The sequence below is a fragment of the Heterocephalus glaber genome, unplaced genomic scaffold (genome assembly GCF_053883595.1).
Source record: "Heterocephalus glaber isolate CG9 unplaced genomic scaffold, H.glaber_assembly_v1.0 deba00001673, whole genome shotgun sequence".
Classification (NCBI taxonomy): Eukaryota; Metazoa; Chordata; class Mammalia; order Rodentia; family Bathyergidae; genus Heterocephalus; species Heterocephalus glaber.
The window spans coordinates 13,594,624-13,613,209 of record NW_028258410.1 but is presented as its reverse complement, the minus strand read 5'-3'; the positions used below and the strand labels follow the sequence as shown (position 1 = coordinate 13,613,209).

Here is an 18,586-nt window from a genome sequence, read left to right as displayed (position 1 = left end):
TTTTTGAGTGGTTGTCATCTACCTGTCCTCTGAAGTTCTTTGTGCTTCCCACAGCCAACTGTAGGACCACCCCAGGTTAACGTGCTCATGTGACATCCATCGTTTCTACTTCCCCATCCCATGCATCTCCCCATGGCAAACACAGGGAGAAAGGGCAAAGGTATGGGTTCAAATCTTTGTTTTTCTACTTACCCACTATGTGACCCAGAGATATTCATTTTACTGCTTTGTTTCTTAATATGAACAATAGCATCATATGCACTCAGCTGGTGGTTTTGGAAATCAGAGACAATTGTACACAAAGTGCCTGGCTGCCAGAGCATTCAGCAGGTGGCTGCTGATATTATCATGGCAGAGTAGGTGTTTTGGCACTTGGCAGTGTCAGGTCTGGTAGGGAAAGGGTAAGAAGGAGAATTGGGAAGGAACATAAAAAGATTGTCCACAGAAGACCTACCATCTCATCAGTATCACAGGTAAGGCACCACGTCCCACATTCCCATGACCCTTCCTTGAATAGCAGTAGATTTAAGACATAAACCCACATGAAAGTGTTAAGGTCAAACGTAACTGAAAACTCAGTGCTATATATCTTTTAAGTACATGATCAAGGCTATCATGCCAATGATATAGTATATGGCTATCATATACCCCCAAGTTAAATATGAGGAGAAAGCACACAGCTCCATGGTATTCTTTCCATAAACCTGTTACATAACTCTAGACCAATCACAAGAAAAGCATCACACGTGCCCAAATTGAGAGCACCGACAAAATACCTAACCAGCACTGCTCAAAACCACCAAAGTCGTGAAAAATAAGGGAAGATGGGAATGGTCACAGGTCAGAGGACTCTAAGAAGACATGACAACGAGGGCGGGTGGGTGGAGTGCGGGACAGTAACCTGGCAGCGGCAGAGAGAGGGAAGATTATAAATGTCATCGGTTTAACTTAGGGTTAGCTGATGAGTTCTGCTGACACTTCCTTAAATACCTTCTGGTGCCAAGGTCTTCACGGGAAAAGTTCGGAAAAAGTAGCAGTGAGGAGAGGCAGCATTCACATTGGATATGACCATCCCCATCACAGTGCTGGACTCTGATCTCCTGCTGTACTGCCGGGGTCACCGGACTTTGGACCGCTTTAAGCTGGATGACGTGACCAATGAAGACTTGATGTCCATGTATGGGTTTCCTCGACAGTTCATTTATCACCTGGTTCAGCTCTTGGGGCCAAGTCTTTCCCGACCTACTCAGTGGTCCAGGGCCGTCAGCCCAGAGACACAGATCCTTGCAGCACTGGGCTTTTATACCTCAGGCTCCTTCCAGACGCGGATGGGAGATGCTATTGGAATCAGCCACGCATCTATGAGTCGTTGTGTTGCCAATGTCACCGAAGCACTTATGGAAAGAGCCTCCCAGTTCATTTGCTTTCCAGCTGACGAAGCCTCTGTGCAGGCTCTGAAGGATGAATTCTATGGGTTGGCAGGGATGCCAGGGGTGGTAGGGGTGGTTGACACTATCCACGTGGCAATCAAGGCACCAAATGCTGAAGATGTGAACCTATGTGAACCGCAAAGGTCTGCATTCTCTAAACTGCTTGATGGTGTGTGACATCAGAGGGACGCTAATGACGATGGAGACAAACTGGCCCGGCAGCCTACAGGACTGTGCTGTGCTGCAGCAGTCCTCCCTAAGTAGTCAGTTTGAAGGTGGAATGCTCAAGGATAGTTGGCTCCTTGGTGACAGTTCCTTCTTCCTCTGCACCTGGCTCATGACCCCACTTCCCCTCCCGAAAACCCCAGCAGAAGATCGCTACAACCTGGCTCACTCTGCGACCCACAGTGTGATGGAAAAGCCTCTGCGGATGCTCTGCTCCCGCTTCCACTGCCTGGATGGGTCCAAGGGGCCGCTGCAGTACTCTCCAGAGAAGTCCAGCCACAGCATCGCGGCCTGCTGTGTCCTGCACAACATCTCCCTGGAACACGGCATGGACGTCTGGTCCTCCCCGCTGCCAGGGCCCATGCAGCAGCCCCCAGAGGAGGAGTCTGAGCCCATGGAGTCCCTGGACCTCGAGGCCGACCGTAGCCGCCAGGAGCTGGTGCTGGCGCATTTTAGCTGATGGGGAGACTTTACAGGGGGCGCTGTGACAAGCTTTCCTGTGCTCTGCCACCTCCATCCACGGTTCTGTCAGCTGTTGGCTGCCATGCGTGCAGAGGCTTGTCACGAATCCACACTGCATCTGTGTCTTAGAAGGGCTGGGGCTGTGCCAGGATGTCGTGATTCCAGCCAGGTGGTGGCGCATGCCTATGATCCCCGCATGTGGGAGGCTGAGGCGGGAGGATGACTGAGTTCAAGGACAGCCTGGGCTACACAGCAAGACCCTGTCTCAAAATAGCCAAAAAGTAAAATTAGAGAATATATTGATTCTTTGCAATTGGGTTAACTAAACCAAAACCAAGACCATGGTTCTCTGCTACCTGATGAACTCCAGGTCAAGCTCTACTCATTTGAAAGGTCACTGGTTGTGAACACAGTTGGGCATAAAAGTCACAGAAAAGGGAAAAACAACACTTAGACAAAATCTTTTTTTTGGTTTTGATGATCTGGAAATTACAAATGAAAATAGTATTAGTACTGAATTATTTGGGTAGTATTTTGATTTTTCTGCTTTGCTGACTGTGTATACAAACAAAGAGCGGATTTAGTTGGGGAATGGTCTTCTGATTAAGTAAATGGCTATTGTTCCAAGTTAAAAAAAAAAAAAAAAGAAGAAGACATGACAACAATGTGACAGGTTAGATGGTTCTGGAAGGGAAAGAGGCTGCTCATGGAAGACGTGAGATCAAAATATGGTCTGGGGTTGAGCTAGTGATCATTTCTGGAATTTAATAGCAATGTACCAGCCCTGGCTTTTGACTTCTACAGAGGTCTCAGAGTGATGTGAGATGCTGACAATGGAGAAATGGAATTAGAGGATACAGGAACTCTTTGTATTATCTTTGCCATGTTGCTTAAATTTAAATGACTTCCAAATAAAATACATTGACATGTTTTTTATAAGCTCCATCACATAGCACAGGAACTGAGGCCTCACTGTGGGGGTGTCATGGGTAGACATTAGAGATACCTCGATTTGATCCAGGTCATCACGAAGTATCTCTAACCTTCCCCTCACATTCCTAGATGAGCTGTCCTTTTCTTCCTTCCCTGCAGCTCCCCTGCTGTCACCTCGTCCTTGGACAGTGAGTAACACTGCTTGTTTGCAGTAATTGTTCACCATAAAAACACTGCTGCTGCCTGTGTGCAGAGCAGACTGTGGCTTAGGAGCAGAGGGCCCAGCAGTCAGTACCTGGGGTAGGCAGCCCTCGTGTGACACTGAGAGGCTGCCCGTCACCAGCTCTCCCATGACATCCACAGTTCTTACAAACTCAGCTGCCGGATCACACAGTGTGAACACCTCCTGTCCATCCTGGTCCTCTCATCTCCAGATTAGTAAACTTCGCCTGTTCTTTGAGCTCACGATCAATGACCAAGCACGCAGTGGGTGTCAGCCCAGCAGGGACAACTTCCACAGACCATATATGCTCCAGAGCTGCCCAAGGTTGGCCAGGCCTTGCAGTTCAACTTCTTTGTCTACCCAGTTTTGCTTATTTCCTTCCCTTCCGTGGGTAACAATCTCTAATAACATCCTGCAAGCTCAGTTCCATCTGAGTGTCTGCATCAGAAGAACTCAATCTGCAGCCTCTTTCAATAGGGGGTGGGGACAATGTGTTTCTCAGTCACCAATCACAAGATCTTTTACCTGATTTCCCAGCCTCTTTGCAGCTAGAGGAGGTCATGTGACTCCATTTCAGCGAATGAAGCATAATCAGAATTCTACTGAAAGGCAGACATCGGTTTAAAAAAGTGTTTCTGCCTTCAGGAAGGGGGAGAGACCCCACTGATGTAGCCCTTTATGCTTCCATTTTCTTCCCATCACAGGTTTGAAACTGGAGCTGCTGCCATCTTCTGACCAACAGGTGACACACATGAGGGCAATGCCGAGAAAGTTACAGAGACAGTGACCCCAGCACTACTGAGCCCCTGAACTGACACAGCCACCACTGACCTCTAGACATCATGATACATGGAAAAATAAGTGTCCCTGTGTTGCAGAATAGTCATTTTATGTTACCTGCCACAGAACGTATCTCTAATAGACAGCAAAGAGAACAGGAGCCTGGATATGTTGAGTATATATTGCAGTGCAGCCCAGGACTAGGCTCTTTGAATCTATTTCATTTAATCTCTACAACAGCTTCAGTAAAATACATTTGGGGACCTTTCCCAGCCCTGTCCAAGGCCACTGACTTATTTTCCCCAAAGGATGGATCCAGGGTGGCCATATTCTCTCCAGCCACCTGGCCTTGGAAACCAAACCTGGAAATTGGGGGGCCCCAAACCAATGGCTCTCTCAGACATATGACTTTGACAACACAAACAGAAGAGCTCCAGCACTTACAGCAGAAGAAAATACATTCTCACTGCCCCCCCCCACCTCTGCCTCTCTCCTGGCTCCTGATAGCTCCTGAAATGCTCACAATTTTTGTTTAGAAAGATCTCAAAACATGAAATGCGTTAGGAGAGCAGGATACACTTATTACTTAAACACTTTGATGAACAATTTTGCTTTCTTTTCACTTAGGAAAATAGCTACCTGGACATTTATAATTCTGGTATCACTTTTGGAAAGCAATCAGGTCCCAAACTACTCAGGCATAAGAGGGGTTTTTGTAGGCTGGTAAACATTATGCCTTTCTGCCTACATTATCCAGACCCTGTGTGCCCCAATAGAGAAAGGTAGAAAGCACCTGTAAACCACTGAGAAAAAGTCAAGAGCCAACCTCTAGGACAGAAAGTGCCTTATAATGGGTAGCTCACAATCAAGTACCTTTTACACAGATTTTTCTTAGAGAAAATGGGTCTCCCTTTGAGTTCTATTCTACCAACCCACCAATATAAGACCAGAATGTACCATGAATTTTAACCCTGAGCACCCTCTGCCACTTCTTTCCTCTATTCTTCTGTTCCACAAAGGTTTATTAAGTGCCAGACAGTTTTCTAAGAATTAGGGATACAACATATTTTTAGGTTTTTTCCTTTAATTACTTCTCTTCTCTTGTAATGTTAGTAATGACTAAAAATTATCCTGTGTGCACCATGTCACAGCCACAAAGTCATTTAATCCTCATAACAACACAATTAAACACTCTATAATCATATTTCATGTGAGTAAATTGAGGCTTAGAGAGCTACACTACCCCAAAGCCACACAGCTAAACTATAGCAGAGCTGATGCCCAAGAACCAGAAAACTGATCTGCCTTCATCTTGCAAGAAAATTATTTTGCTTATTTTACATCCAAACATTTCTTTGTGTGCCATTTGGCCAATTACTCTCCCTTAATTCTCTGAAAATCCTTCACCAGTCAATACAATGATAAAAGTGCAAAGAGTGTTAATCTGGGATTTTCTTTATTGTAATGAGAATGGAATGGGTCTGCTGTCCAGCATATTACAAGGAATAGTACCACATTTTTCTGAAAGGACTCATCCTTTTCTCGACTCTCAGATCATGGGATTCAGGGGGATGTGGCTCCAGGGAGAGCACGTGACTGAGCCCAGGCCAATCCAGGTATTGGATTCCCTTGTCCACAGCAACAGCCCTAGGGATATGCATCTTGTCCAGTCCAGCTCAGGAAGATGTGCTATGGGGAGTAAGCATCCACCAAGAAAGAGGCTTTCATGTTTATCTTCTGGATTTTAATTCAGAAAGTATAGATATGAGCTGCCATCAGCCACCTTGATTCCATGGGGAACCTAGGACTGAAGCCAATAATGATGAGCCAAGCTATGCAGATACCCAGAAATTTCTCCCTGCCAAATTCCCATGTGAAACCTTAACTCCCAGTGCGATAGCATGTGTAGATGATCATATTTAGGTGAGGTCATGAGGATGGGACCCTTGCCAGGCATAAGTGACCTTACAAGAAGAAACATTCCAGAGCTTGCTTTAACCTCTTTCTTCTGGCCAGATGAAGACACAGCAAGAAGATGGTCATCTACAAGCCAGGCAGAGAGACTTTATCAGAGACTAAACCCTGCCAGACCTCAAACTTGGACTTTCTGGCCTTCAGAACTGTAAGGACACCGGTGTCTGCTATTTAATCTACTTAGCCTATGGAATTTTCTTATGACAGCCTGGGCTAACACACACCACTAGGTCCTTGTTACATTCACTGAGCCTTAAATCCAGCTATGCCTTAATCTAAGAATTCCACGAGATCCCATTTACGTGAGACCTAAGTAATTTATTTTTGTTTGAACCATTTTGGATTCGCTGCTGGAAGTTCTCCCCTACCCTATGATCCTAGAAGTTCTCCCCTACCCTATGATCCCGTAAACCCCTTGGAAGGGAGACTGTGGTTTGTGACAGAGCAGCCATTCAGTCTGTGGCTTCCCCTGTTAACAAACAGGACTGACTCCAAAATTACAGAAGTCATTCCTTCATAGGTACTTTCTAACTTACCATGTAAATTCTCTACCACTAGTGCATTATTATTACCAAATGAGAACAAGGACCCATTTTATGCCAGCCATGTGCAGACTGTATTCACATTGGCCAAATAAGATACATGCCATCAAATACATCTCCTCCAGGTATAGTGAACTTTGCCTGAATAAAATGATTGTCTCTTCCTGGTGCCTGTCAAATCTTTTCTTTACATCTCTATCATCATCCTTCCCCATCATCTCAATCTTTCCAGCCAGACTGTGAGTTCCATGAGGGCAGTGACCACATCTTCAAGTTTGTGTCCCCAACCCCTAGCATGGTACCTGACACACAGAAGCCATTCCACAATTATTTAATCAGTGCATGCATGCAAGAATGATTTTTATCTTTAATCTCCTTTCCCAGTGGGGAAAATAAAATTGTATCTTTATGATGGATATTAGGTAGAGAATGTTCTAAAAACTCCAGGAAAAAGATTCAAACTTTTAACAAAATAGAAGCTTGTTTTTCTTTTATGTAGCACTCCTAAAGGGAGCAGTGTAAGAACAATGAAGTAGTTCAGCCATCTACAACATATGGCTTCCATTCCTGGGTCAAAAGTGTTCTCCTGTTCCCCAATCCCATCATATCTCAGAAAACAGAAAGTTGGGTACAGGCAAAGGAGAATGAGTTCATTTTCCTGAACAGTGCAACACAGAAGTTGCTGCTCACCTCCAAGAGTCAGAACTTGGCCAAATGGCCACCTAGCTGCAAGGGAGGCTGGTAAGGCAGGTCCTAGCTGGACAGCCTTGCGCCTAATTCAACTATTGTTGGGATTTCTACTGTTAAAATAATGAACTAAGGAATATTCCTGGACAGTGGCCAGTTATACTTTATAAGGATTTAGGAAAAGTGTGCATTTCTTACAAAAATTTAAAATAACTTACGGATACTCTCATCAATTGTCCACATTACCAAGCCTCCTTCTTGTAGCATGATTAAGGTTAGTTTACACACCTTCATCATCATGGTCCCATCAACCCCTGTCCTGTACAGACCTGGAGCCCTGTCTTACCCTTGACATATATTCTGGGGACTGGGGCTCCCCATACCACTCCTGCCCCCACCAAAAAACAGTCCTATATCAGAGTTTCAAATACCTACTTTTAATGCCGAGAGAAGCACAATAAGATGAGAGCAGCCAGACATGAGTTTATAATTTTCTATCTGTGTGACATTTTTTGTACACGTTTGTGATAATGAATACATCTATCATGGGGAATTGGCACATATACACATCACATATTAATTCTTTCCATTTCTCCTTCCTCTCCCTTCACTTCTGTACATTCCAATCCCTAAATCCCCCTCTCATCTCCACAAAGTCTACCTCCCTGTTTTCTACTATCTTTTGTTTTGTTCTTTAAATTATTTATAATTAACATTTAAATTCAAAGAAAACTATGTTATACTTAATTGTCTGTGCCTAATTTATTTCATTTAGTATTGTGGTCTCAAGGTGCATCCATTTTCCTACAAATGGTTCAAATTTATCCATCTTTATGGCTGAGTAATACTCCATTGTGCACGTATACCACACATTTTCTTTATAGTCTGCTTCCAAGATTTAGCCATTGTGAGCTGTGCTACTATAAACATGGGTGTGCATATTGTCTTGTGCCTCAGTGTCCTCATCTGTAAAGAATTGGAAATGGTAATGTTACATACCCTTAGGTAGGTAACATTTCATTTCTCAGCTGTAAAGACATTGGCATAAGGACTGGCACACAATAAACCCTCCATAAATGGTCACTGTTGCTTTTGCTTCCAGTCCATCCATGCTCAGACACTACGTGTTGGTCTGGACCTCCTTGCATCCTTACTTTCAACTGCTTCCATGTCACCAAGCAGGGTCCTGGAAACTTGGTTGGTCACCAGGGCCCCACCTGCCTGTGAAGACAGCTGCTTACTATCTTGCTGATCCATGAGGGATGCAGACCATGCACTTCAACCTGTCAACACACAGTGGGCCTGTGCACAGCCATCCACACCTGCCTGGCCCATTTCACCTGACAATGGCTCAGTCACAGACCCGAGAAGTGTTTGTAAAGAGAGAAGAAGGACCTGTAAACTGAGCCAAAGTCTAACAAATATTCTAATTTCTTTGAAGTGTGCCCAGGTGAAAAGAGATACCCACTCCTTCACTCTCCTCAAGAGAATTTCAACCACAGAAACAGAACACATTTAAAAAGCAGAACTCTTTAGAGCAAGTGATAATGAAAGCTCCATGTATGGAAATGCAATGAGAGATGCCAGCCTAGCACAACAAATATGCAGCACTCTGCTCAAGAGTTCCGGCACTTTCCCCATCTGTGGAAGAAGACGGCAGGAAAAGAGCTTCAGTTGCCCTCTTAGTGCACGGCCAAGCCTGAATTATAAATAAAATCATTTTCATTTTTCTCATTCTTTATTTCTTGGCATCTCTCCCCATCTACCCTCCACCTTCATTATGAATTCAAGAAAACCACGATTTAGGAAAAAACAAGTGACCTTGATTCCACAGGCATAAGAAGGGCTCTCTCCTCCTGATGAATTTATTATAACTCAAGACGATGATTAGCGACTCCGCTTTCATTTTCAGTGGGTCTTTTTTGCTATCAGGATATTAATTTATTAATTGGTTGCAAATGTCATATGGACAATTCGAACATTCTTAAGCAAAAAAAATAGCAAGGTGGTGGACACATCTACAGCCAACTCAGTAATTCTTGACAAAAGTGTCAAAAAACATATATTAGAGAGAGGACAGTCCCTTCAATAGACAGTGGGGCTGGAAAACTGGAAACCCACATGCAGACAGCTGAACATAGTCTTCATCCCTCACACTGTAAAAAAACAAAAATCAACTCAAAATGGATCAAAGTCCTAAATGTAAGACTGAAACTCTAATGCTGCTGGAAGAAAATGTACGAAAAACACTTCACAACGTTGGTGCAGTCAATAACTTCTTGGTTATGGCTTTAAAAGCACAGGAAAGAGAAGCAAAACAGACAAATGGGAACACATCAAACCAAAATGCTTCTGCAAGAAAAGAAACAGAGTGAAGTCACAATCTACAAAATGGGAGAAAATATTTGCTACCTATTCATCTGACCAAAGATTAAGAACTAGATTTTATAAGGAACACGAGAAAATTAACAAAAACAACTAATCCAATTTAAAATGGACAAATGAACTGAATAAACACTTCTCAAAGGAAGAAGTACGAATGGTCTACAAATACATGAAGAAATGCTCAATGTCATTAGCTATCAGGAAAATGCAAGTCAAAACTGCAATGAGATATGTCACCTCAGTGAGAATGGCTATGTTTGTTTGTTTGTTTGTTTGAGACAGGGTCTCGCTTTGTAGTGCGGGTTCCCTTCAACTCTCTGTGTAGCCCAAGTTGGCCTCAATCTCTTGGTGATCCTCCTGCCTCAGCCTTTCAAGTGCTGGGATTACAGACATGCATCACTATGCCCAGCTTTAGAATGGCTATTATTAAAAAGAGAAAAAGAAAAACCAAAAAGGAACTCTCAAATACTGTTGGTGGAAATGTAAATCAGTACAATCATTAATGAAGAACACCGTGGTTGTTTCTTTAAAAACCAAAAATCTATTCACCAGGTTTGATGTGGTGTTAGATTCCACATGGTAGACAGGAGCTCTGCCCTGAGCTACAGTCCCAGCCCTACATCTCCCACACGATCCATCTGTGCCTCTTCTGGGTATTCATCCACAGGAAGCCAAATGAGCAAACCAGAGACACCTGCATTCCCACATTTACTGGAGCACTTTTCACAACGGCTAACATATAGAAACAGCCTAGGTCTTTAGGTCCTAGGACAGTAGCTGGCACATACTGGCTAAATACTAAGTATTAAGCTTCCGGCATCAATCTGTTCCTATGACATAAATCAGGTCCCGTTCTTCTCTCCCCTTTCCGGGGTTCTGCCTTTGGGGCACTCCTATCTCTCCAGCTCTTCTCTAGGAAAAGGAATCAGAGCTAGAGAAGGTGAGAGAAAGGCCGGACAAGTTCTTTCTTCCACTAACTTGCATCTTATTGTGTACGTCAGATACAGGAGCTATAACTACTCAGTGAGCCAAGACTTGATCAGGACTTGCAACCTCCATGACCCACCGCCCCTGTCTCGAGACTTACTGGTCACTGCTCACATCCTGGTACCTGGACCAGTTGCATCATGGGCCCTGGATGGGACTCTTGGCTTATTTTCATTCCCACCAGCACATGTTGCCACAGATTTCCAACTTTTGGTGACACCACACGGAGGAAGCAGTTTTTGTTAAGCTCAGTTATGACTTTGGGGTTCTGGCTTTTAAAAGTGAACTCAATAAGCTATATCCACCAATGCTCTCAATAAGGCTCCTATTCCTGTCATCTCAGACAAGCCAGTGTCCCTGCCACTGTAGCCTGATGCTTCAGCCCCACCTCCAGGGACTCTGTTCCCATGTGCCATTGTGAGGCCCTATCTTATTTCCTTGGGACTCTTGCTGTGCCCTAACCCCAGCTGCTGCTGTTATTAATGACTGGCATTTCAGCACTATTTATGCTCTGTCTCGGTCACTTTCCTGTTCCTGGACACAATACTCGACACTCACAACTTTAAACAGGAGAAGTTTATTTGGCTGAGTTTTTAGAGAATTCAGTCCATAGCCAGGGCTCCAAGGCAGGAAGGGTCTGGGGAAGGAGAGTTGCCCACACCAAGTGACCAAGAAGCAGAGCAAGAAGGGAGGAGCCGGGGTGGGAGATGCACCCTTCCAAGTTGGGTGACCTACTCTTTCCATCAGGACCCTGCTTCCCCAACAGCACATTTTATTTCTGAGATTTTCAGTAGATTCACTCACTGGTGAGTGCAGTGCCCCATGATCCAATCGCCTTCCAAAAACCCCACCTCTGGACACATCACTCATTCAGGACACTTTATAGATCTAAGCCACCACATGCTCAGTGTGTGCAAGGTCCTGATTGCTCACAGGTAGGCAGGTTGTCTTCTCATCTCATGGAGCTCATGAACAACATGTGGTTGTAGCTTTGATCAAACACAGTGATGAGGCTCAAATTCAATGGGGGTCCATGTCTGGGAGAGAAATCTGGTTCTATGACCACAGATAAAGGTAAGATACAAACCTGACCTAGATTGTTTGGGAAGGACGACGTGGCCAAACGGAGAAGAGCTCTCAAACTGGGAGCTGAAGAATGAGCTGTGATTACACAGGTGCAGCACCACAAGCAGCAGGTGTGGGGATATTCTCTGCCTGGGAAATAGTTTGTACGAAATTATAGGACAGAGAAAACCATGCACACCCAGGGACTGACAGAAGGCCGGGAGGTCTGGAGAGAAGGAGAATGCAAGGCATGGAGGTGGAGGTAGAGGGTGCAAGTAACAGAATAATGGAAGGCCAGACAATGAAGGGCATGCTGCCTGTGACAAAGATGGTAACGCTGCTCTTGAGAGAATCAGAAACGCACTGAAATTTTACACTGGTAAGTGACATGATCAGCTTTGGGCTTGGAATAGAACACGGTGGTTACTGGGATGAGGAAACAATTGGAGAAGACAAGAAAAGAAGCAGAGAAACCAGTAGGAGATACATGCAAAGGTCAGGAAAATACATTATAGTAGCTTAGGCTGAGATGCTAGAGATGGATTCGAATGTTGTATTGGAGGTAAAGCCATTTGGCTTTGGTAATGGCTTAGATGCTGGAAGTGAGGGACATGAAGGTATCCAAAACCCCAGGGTTTCTGGCTTACACACTTGCGTGGATACTGGGCCCATTCATAGGGAAGAAACACTGTGAAAGAGCCAATGTAAGGGGACAGAACATAAATTCAGTAGATGTGAAGATTACACTATCTACATGGAGGTGTCCACTAGTGAATGGTCTAGGCTTAGAGAAGAGGTATGTGCCACATGCCAGACACTGGGATGGTGGGCAAGATGAAACCACATAGAGAGAAATGTTTGCCTGAGAAGAGAAGGCACAGGCAGAGTCAGGCAGGAAGAACCACCATATTTAATGATGTAGAGCCGGAAGTGCACAAGCACTCTGTGATCCCAGCACTCTGGGAGCCGGAGGCAGGAGTATCACAAGTTCGAGCCCAGCCTGGGCATCTTAACAATTTCTGAAGATCTTGTCTCAAAAAAGACAGTAAAGGCCGGGGATGTAGCTCAGTGGTTCCGCCGCCTGCCTCGAAAGTGCAAGGTCCCGAGTCCGATCCCCAGTACCAAAAAAAAAAAAAGACAATAAAAAGTGGGGGATGTAGATTAGTGTGAAGGCCTAGGTTCAATCATCAGTACAAGAAAAAATTTGAATGATGTGGTAGGAGAAGATGGGCTTGCAAAAGATGAGGGAGAAACAGCTACCACAGGAATAAGAAGAAAGCCAGGAGAAGGGTGAAATAAAAACCAAGAAAATACTGTGTATTAAGAAGGAAGGGGAAGCCAATAACACCAGGGATGAGAAATCAACACTGACAACACTAGCAAATGTGCACCAGATCTAATGACAGGAATATCACGAGTGCCCTTCACTAAACTTGTCTCCATGTAATGCCAAGAGCAGGAGCCAAGAGTGACAATGCTGACGAGTAAGATGGAAAAGAACGGAGGAAACGACTCCTGACAATTCTTTCAAGAACCCCAGTGCAGGGGGAGGGGCTGTTGAGAAGAAGCTCAAGAATACATGGGACAAAAATGAGCTGAGGGTTTTTAGGGACAGAAATAAGCAACTGAAGATTCAGGTCTCAGCTCATCTTTTCCCGAGACAGCAGTACTTTAAGGCCACAACTTAGCCCTTCATTTAGGAGCCAACCCGGAGCCACCAGAACTTCTGAGGCATCTGAGGGGAGGCCAGAGCTTGGACAAGGGCTGCACATGAGGGTTTTTCATAAGTGTTCACTCCTTTGCCTTCAGACAGGATGTCCTTCTCATCCACATCGTGGAGGCACACATGTTAGAGATATCCTTTAGCTTCATTATTTCACCTGATGAGTAAAATTATAAATTTGTGATGTAAAAATGATGTTTGGAGATATATACATATCACAGAATGGCTAAATCAGGCTACTTAGCATATACATTAGCAATACGTGACTATAATCCATTTAAGACACAGGGAATACAACTGCAAGTATATTTTTAATAAGTTCATAGGGATATATTTACATACCAAGAAATTTGCCCATTTTAGGTGTACAAATGAGTGATTTTTAGTAAATTTACCAAGCAGCGCAACAACGCTACAATCCGCTTTCAAACGTTTTCATCCACCCAGTAAGATCCCTTGTGCCCAGGGTGAAAATAAGAACCAAGAGAGACTAAGTAAAGGTGCAAATTTCCAATGATGAATGTCATTATATTGTATACCTAAAATGTACCTATGGTTAGAATGAATAATCGATAATGCAAAATAGGAAGAAAAGGTCCAAAGGGGTAGGGGTAGTGGGAGGGGCAGGGGAAAGGAAAGAAGGGAAAGGAAAAATGCTGAGAAAGGGAAAAAACGGAAATAAAGTCTTTGTAAATAGGGAAGGGTGGAGGGCATGAAGGGAGGGCTAGGAATGGGGAAAAAATAAGAACCAAGATGCATCATGTAAAGGTACAATTCCCAATGAGAAATGTAATTGTATTGTATACCTAAAATGTATCAATAAAAGAATTTAACATAAAAAATAAATAAATAAAAGGTTAGGTACACAATAGCATTCATTGATTAACACTTGTATAAATAAACAAATAAGCATATTTACTCATCTAAAGAGAAAAAAAAAAAAGATCCCTTGTTCCCATTTATAGTTCATCTCTGTTGCAACTTCCCATTCCAGACCACTATTAATCCACTTTTTGTCTCCGCAGATTCATTTTTATAGGTGTTTCTGATAAGTAGTAGCATGCAATATGTTACCTTTTATGTCTTATTCCTTCCACTTACATAAATGTTTTCAGGTTCATCCATATAGCGTGTGCATCAGCACTTCATCCCCTTTTATTGCTTTTATTTACAGCTCACATATTTTGGTCCAGCCATTGCTCGGTGGGATGGGCTTGCACTTTTGGAACATTTGAATATGCTGCTACGGTTATTCACACGCAAGCGTATGTGTGAACATGTCTTCGTTTTTTTCGGTCAATGCTCAGGAGAAGAATTGCTAGATCATACGGTAAATATATGTTTGAATCTTAAAGAAACTGCAAACTGTCTTCCAGCTGGCAGTTACTGTTATGCAGTCCACTGGGTCTCATGTCAGAACCTACAGGTGTTGTGCCGGGTGCCAGTGTATGAAGATGAATGAGTCAGTTCCCACCTACAGGCAGCACCCAGTCTAATCGTTGAGAAAATTGTTGATAACGTTACAGACCAATGAAACTGCTTCCTTTTTAAAAGGAGTAATAGGATCTGTCAGAGCTTTACATGGTTAAGGTTGTCTGGAGGGAAAACAAACCACATCGCTCGGAACACCCCTGACTGCATCTTATCTTGGATGCTAAGCACAGTCAGATCTGGTTAGCACCTGGCTGGGAGATAGCTAAGAGCTTCTTCCTTTAAAATATATATTGAGAGATGATTTGCTTCTGACAGCAATAAGAAATGGCCAAGAAATCAGAAACAGTCTTATTTTCAAAGATCAATTCAGCAGTGTAGAATAGATATTCCACATTCTGAGAGCTTAAAAAAAGAGCTGTTTGCTCACACACAACTAGAAATCGGGAGGCAAGAGGTGCAAGGATATGACTACCTCTCCAGGAAGTCACCAAAGCCTTGGGCCTCTTCTGGACTCAGACTCCACATTTACAAGATTGGATCTTTGTCTTCAGACTACAAAGTGGAGGACAGAGCTCCAGCTTTCATGTCACCGTTCCAGGCAGCAAAAAGGAAATAGTCAAGAGCAGGAGAGTTTGTGCCAGTTGAGTTCGCTAGTTGGGTTTTGCCTCCTGGAATTCGCTGCCTCCTGGTTCTCTTGCCTCCTGGAAGTTGCTCCAAGATTTCACTGACATTCACTGGCCACAACAGGGCCATGTGACCACCCTGTTTGCACAGGAGGGCGGACCGTGAGTGGCGCAAACTGGACCTGCTGCTGTTTCAGTAAAACAGGTCCATTTGTGAGGAAGAAGGAGAGAACAGGTATTGGTGGACAGCCCATAGTCCTACCTTCCTGGAGCGAGCAGTCGAGTGAAGGAAAAGGTATGAAGAAGTAGCCTGGTACACAGTGTGTCCCTGGAGCCTGCACTTTGGTTCCCCCAGAGGGACCTGGAGGCTCCCGGTTGTATTTGGAATTTTACACCAGGAAGCAGGTTTAGAGGAGACTGGAGGAGGGAATGGCTGGGCCTGTGGAGGGAAAGCCAGTGACAAGACAGGTTATCGAGGTTGTCATGGTAGGCATGGGGCTCCCATTTCAGAGCGACGGTGAGGAAATTCTCAAAATCCCTGCCACTGTCAACTGAAGGACGGGGGTACAGAGGGGGTCTGGTTTCTGGTGTTAGTTTTAGTTGAGGATTGCACTGGGCAGACAGAGAGAGAGAGAGAGAGAGAGAAACACCCTGGTCCAGAATGTAGCTGCAGCCCTGAGAGCAGGCCCTTGTAACAGCTGAATCTGAGCTCACAGAACCGGAGTCAGCAGGCAGCCTGCATCTGCTCCTTGGGAGAAGGGCAGATTAGTGATAAAATCTCCTCGTATATTCTAAAATGAGAGCTGCCCAGTGCCCCTTTCATGGTATGTGACTTCTGATTATGCAACATTCTGCATGTGATTCTTAAAAATAACTTCACTGAGATAACATAATGATGCTGTATGCCTTAAAATTCACCTATTTAAAGTATACAACGCCACAGTTTTTAATGTGTTGTGGTATCTTCCCAATGGCCAACGATGTTGAGTATTATTCATGTGCTTGTTGGACATTTGATATGTCCTTTGGTGAAATGTCTGTTCAAATCCTTTGCTGTCCATTTTTTAAATATACTTTTATTTTAATTTACATGTTACTGTGCATACTTTCAGGGTACAGTGTGGTATTTCAGTACATGTGTACATCATGGAATGATCAGATCAATTTCTATTTGTTAAGCTATTTGACTTTTTATTATTCAGTTGTAAATGTTTTCTACTCATTCTAGATGCAAGTCCATTATCAGATTGTCTGCTGCAATTCTTTTCTCCCATTCTGTAGCCTGTCTTCTCATTATTTTGGCAGTGTCTTCTAAAATGCAATTTTTTTTATTTTGATGAAATCCAATTCATATTTATTCTCATGTTTCTTTTGCTTTTAAAACCGAGGTAAGTGCTGAACCCTGTCGGCTTAGCAGTGGGGAGTGAGAGGGGGTGAAATTTAAGGAAAGCTATAAAAAATAGTTGACATTTATGCTGGATCTTCAAGGATAAGAGGAGTATACGAGGCACAAAATTGAAGAAGAGCTTTCTGGGTACAGAGAACATTGGGATGGATTTTCTCCTAATCCGCTCTACCTTTTTGCCACAGTTTATTACAAAACTGATTAAAAACAGGAGCCCCGCAGATGCCAGCACCATATGCTACACACTGACAGGGACTGTCCCATCTTGCAATTATTAAAATAAAGGCCATTCATTTACAGAAGATTTAATTAAAAAGTAATGCTGCATCTGCGCAGCCTCACCTGGAACATGCCAGCAGCGTTAGGAGGTGAAATCTTCACTTGTGAGCAGGGTGGCAGCCCTGAGATGCAGGTTAGAAGTCCGAGCTCTCCCTGCAGGTCTCACAGCAGGGGGACGGAGCCAGGAAAGACCCTCTGGGCCCAGCCCACCCCCTGAGCACGGGGCAGGCAAAGCCCTCGTGATGAATGGTCCCCACACTGTCACTAGTAGCCTTGACACAGCCAAGCGAGACAGTATAAATTCACCTCCGATGCATTTAGCAGTAAAGGGAAATTCCCAAAGGATTACGACTGTGCTTTTCTGCAGACTGGAAGAACAGTAGTTTAGCATCCAAAGTTACATTGCCCTGCTGAAAATAAGCCAGAATGGTACTTCTCCTGCCCTCAGTGAATACCATGAGATTCGTATCCATGTGCTGTTTCATGTAAGCCCAAATTGCCAAACAGTGAAACTGTTTATGAACACTAGAAGTACATGAGTGTCCTCCTTCCAGTAGTCTCTCCAGATTTTGATATCTTTTTAGTTCTTGTCAATCCCACCAGGAAAAAAATGGTGTTGAAATCTCATTTTTATTTGCATTTCCCTGACTCCCTAGAACATTTTTTTCTTATGTATATTAGGCATTTGCATTTCCTTCTTGGTGAATTACTATGCATATCCTTTGCCCAATTTTCTGGGAGGTGATTCATCTTCTTATTAATGAAAGTGTTTTTTGTCTATAAAAAAACAAAGCATATATATGTATATAAAACAAAGTATATCCTACTGGATATGTTTCCATCTTGTTTGCCTTTAGACTCTGTTTATGGTACTTTTTCCATACTAAATTTTGGGTTGCTCATTTCAAGATCTCTCCACCCAAGAGAGGTCCCTGGCTGCCTGGAGCCCCACTCCATACAACCCACACCATAACCACTGGCGACCAGCTGAACAGTGAGGACCCTTTGCCATTTGCCACACCCACCACGACCAGCTTAGCCAAGGGCGCTTGCAGCCCCCCACCCCCACCCCAACCCCCATGCCTCTGGTCTCCTAGCTGTGCTGCTGCCTGGTTCCACACTACAAAGGCACAGGGGGTCATAAAGGCCATTGTCCTGAGCTCCAGGAGATAGAGCAGAAGTGAACAACAGAGAGAGGGCCTCTCTCAGGCTGCTTGATGAAAACTGAAGCCCACTGGAAAAGTGAAAAGAATCTCTGCAATAAAAGGCACACCAGACCACCGTGCTTGGTAAGTTGGAGGGATCATCACTTCCCATTGGAACCTGGACTATCTTCAGGGGAAGGGCAGTTGGAACCTGCAGTAGAACCTTGCAGAGTTCAACCCTGAAGGAGGACAGGGAGCTCAACTTGGGACCTGCAGCCAGAAAT

At 44.1% G+C, this 18,586-nt stretch overlaps 1 long non-coding RNA gene across 2 annotated transcripts in view; it reads right to left on the bottom strand.

Moving 5' to 3' along the window:
- The window catches only part of LOC110344559 (uncharacterized), a 146,897-nt gene that overhangs the window by 39,945 nt on the left and 88,366 nt on the right, over positions 1–18,586 (bottom strand). The window lies entirely within an intron of this gene.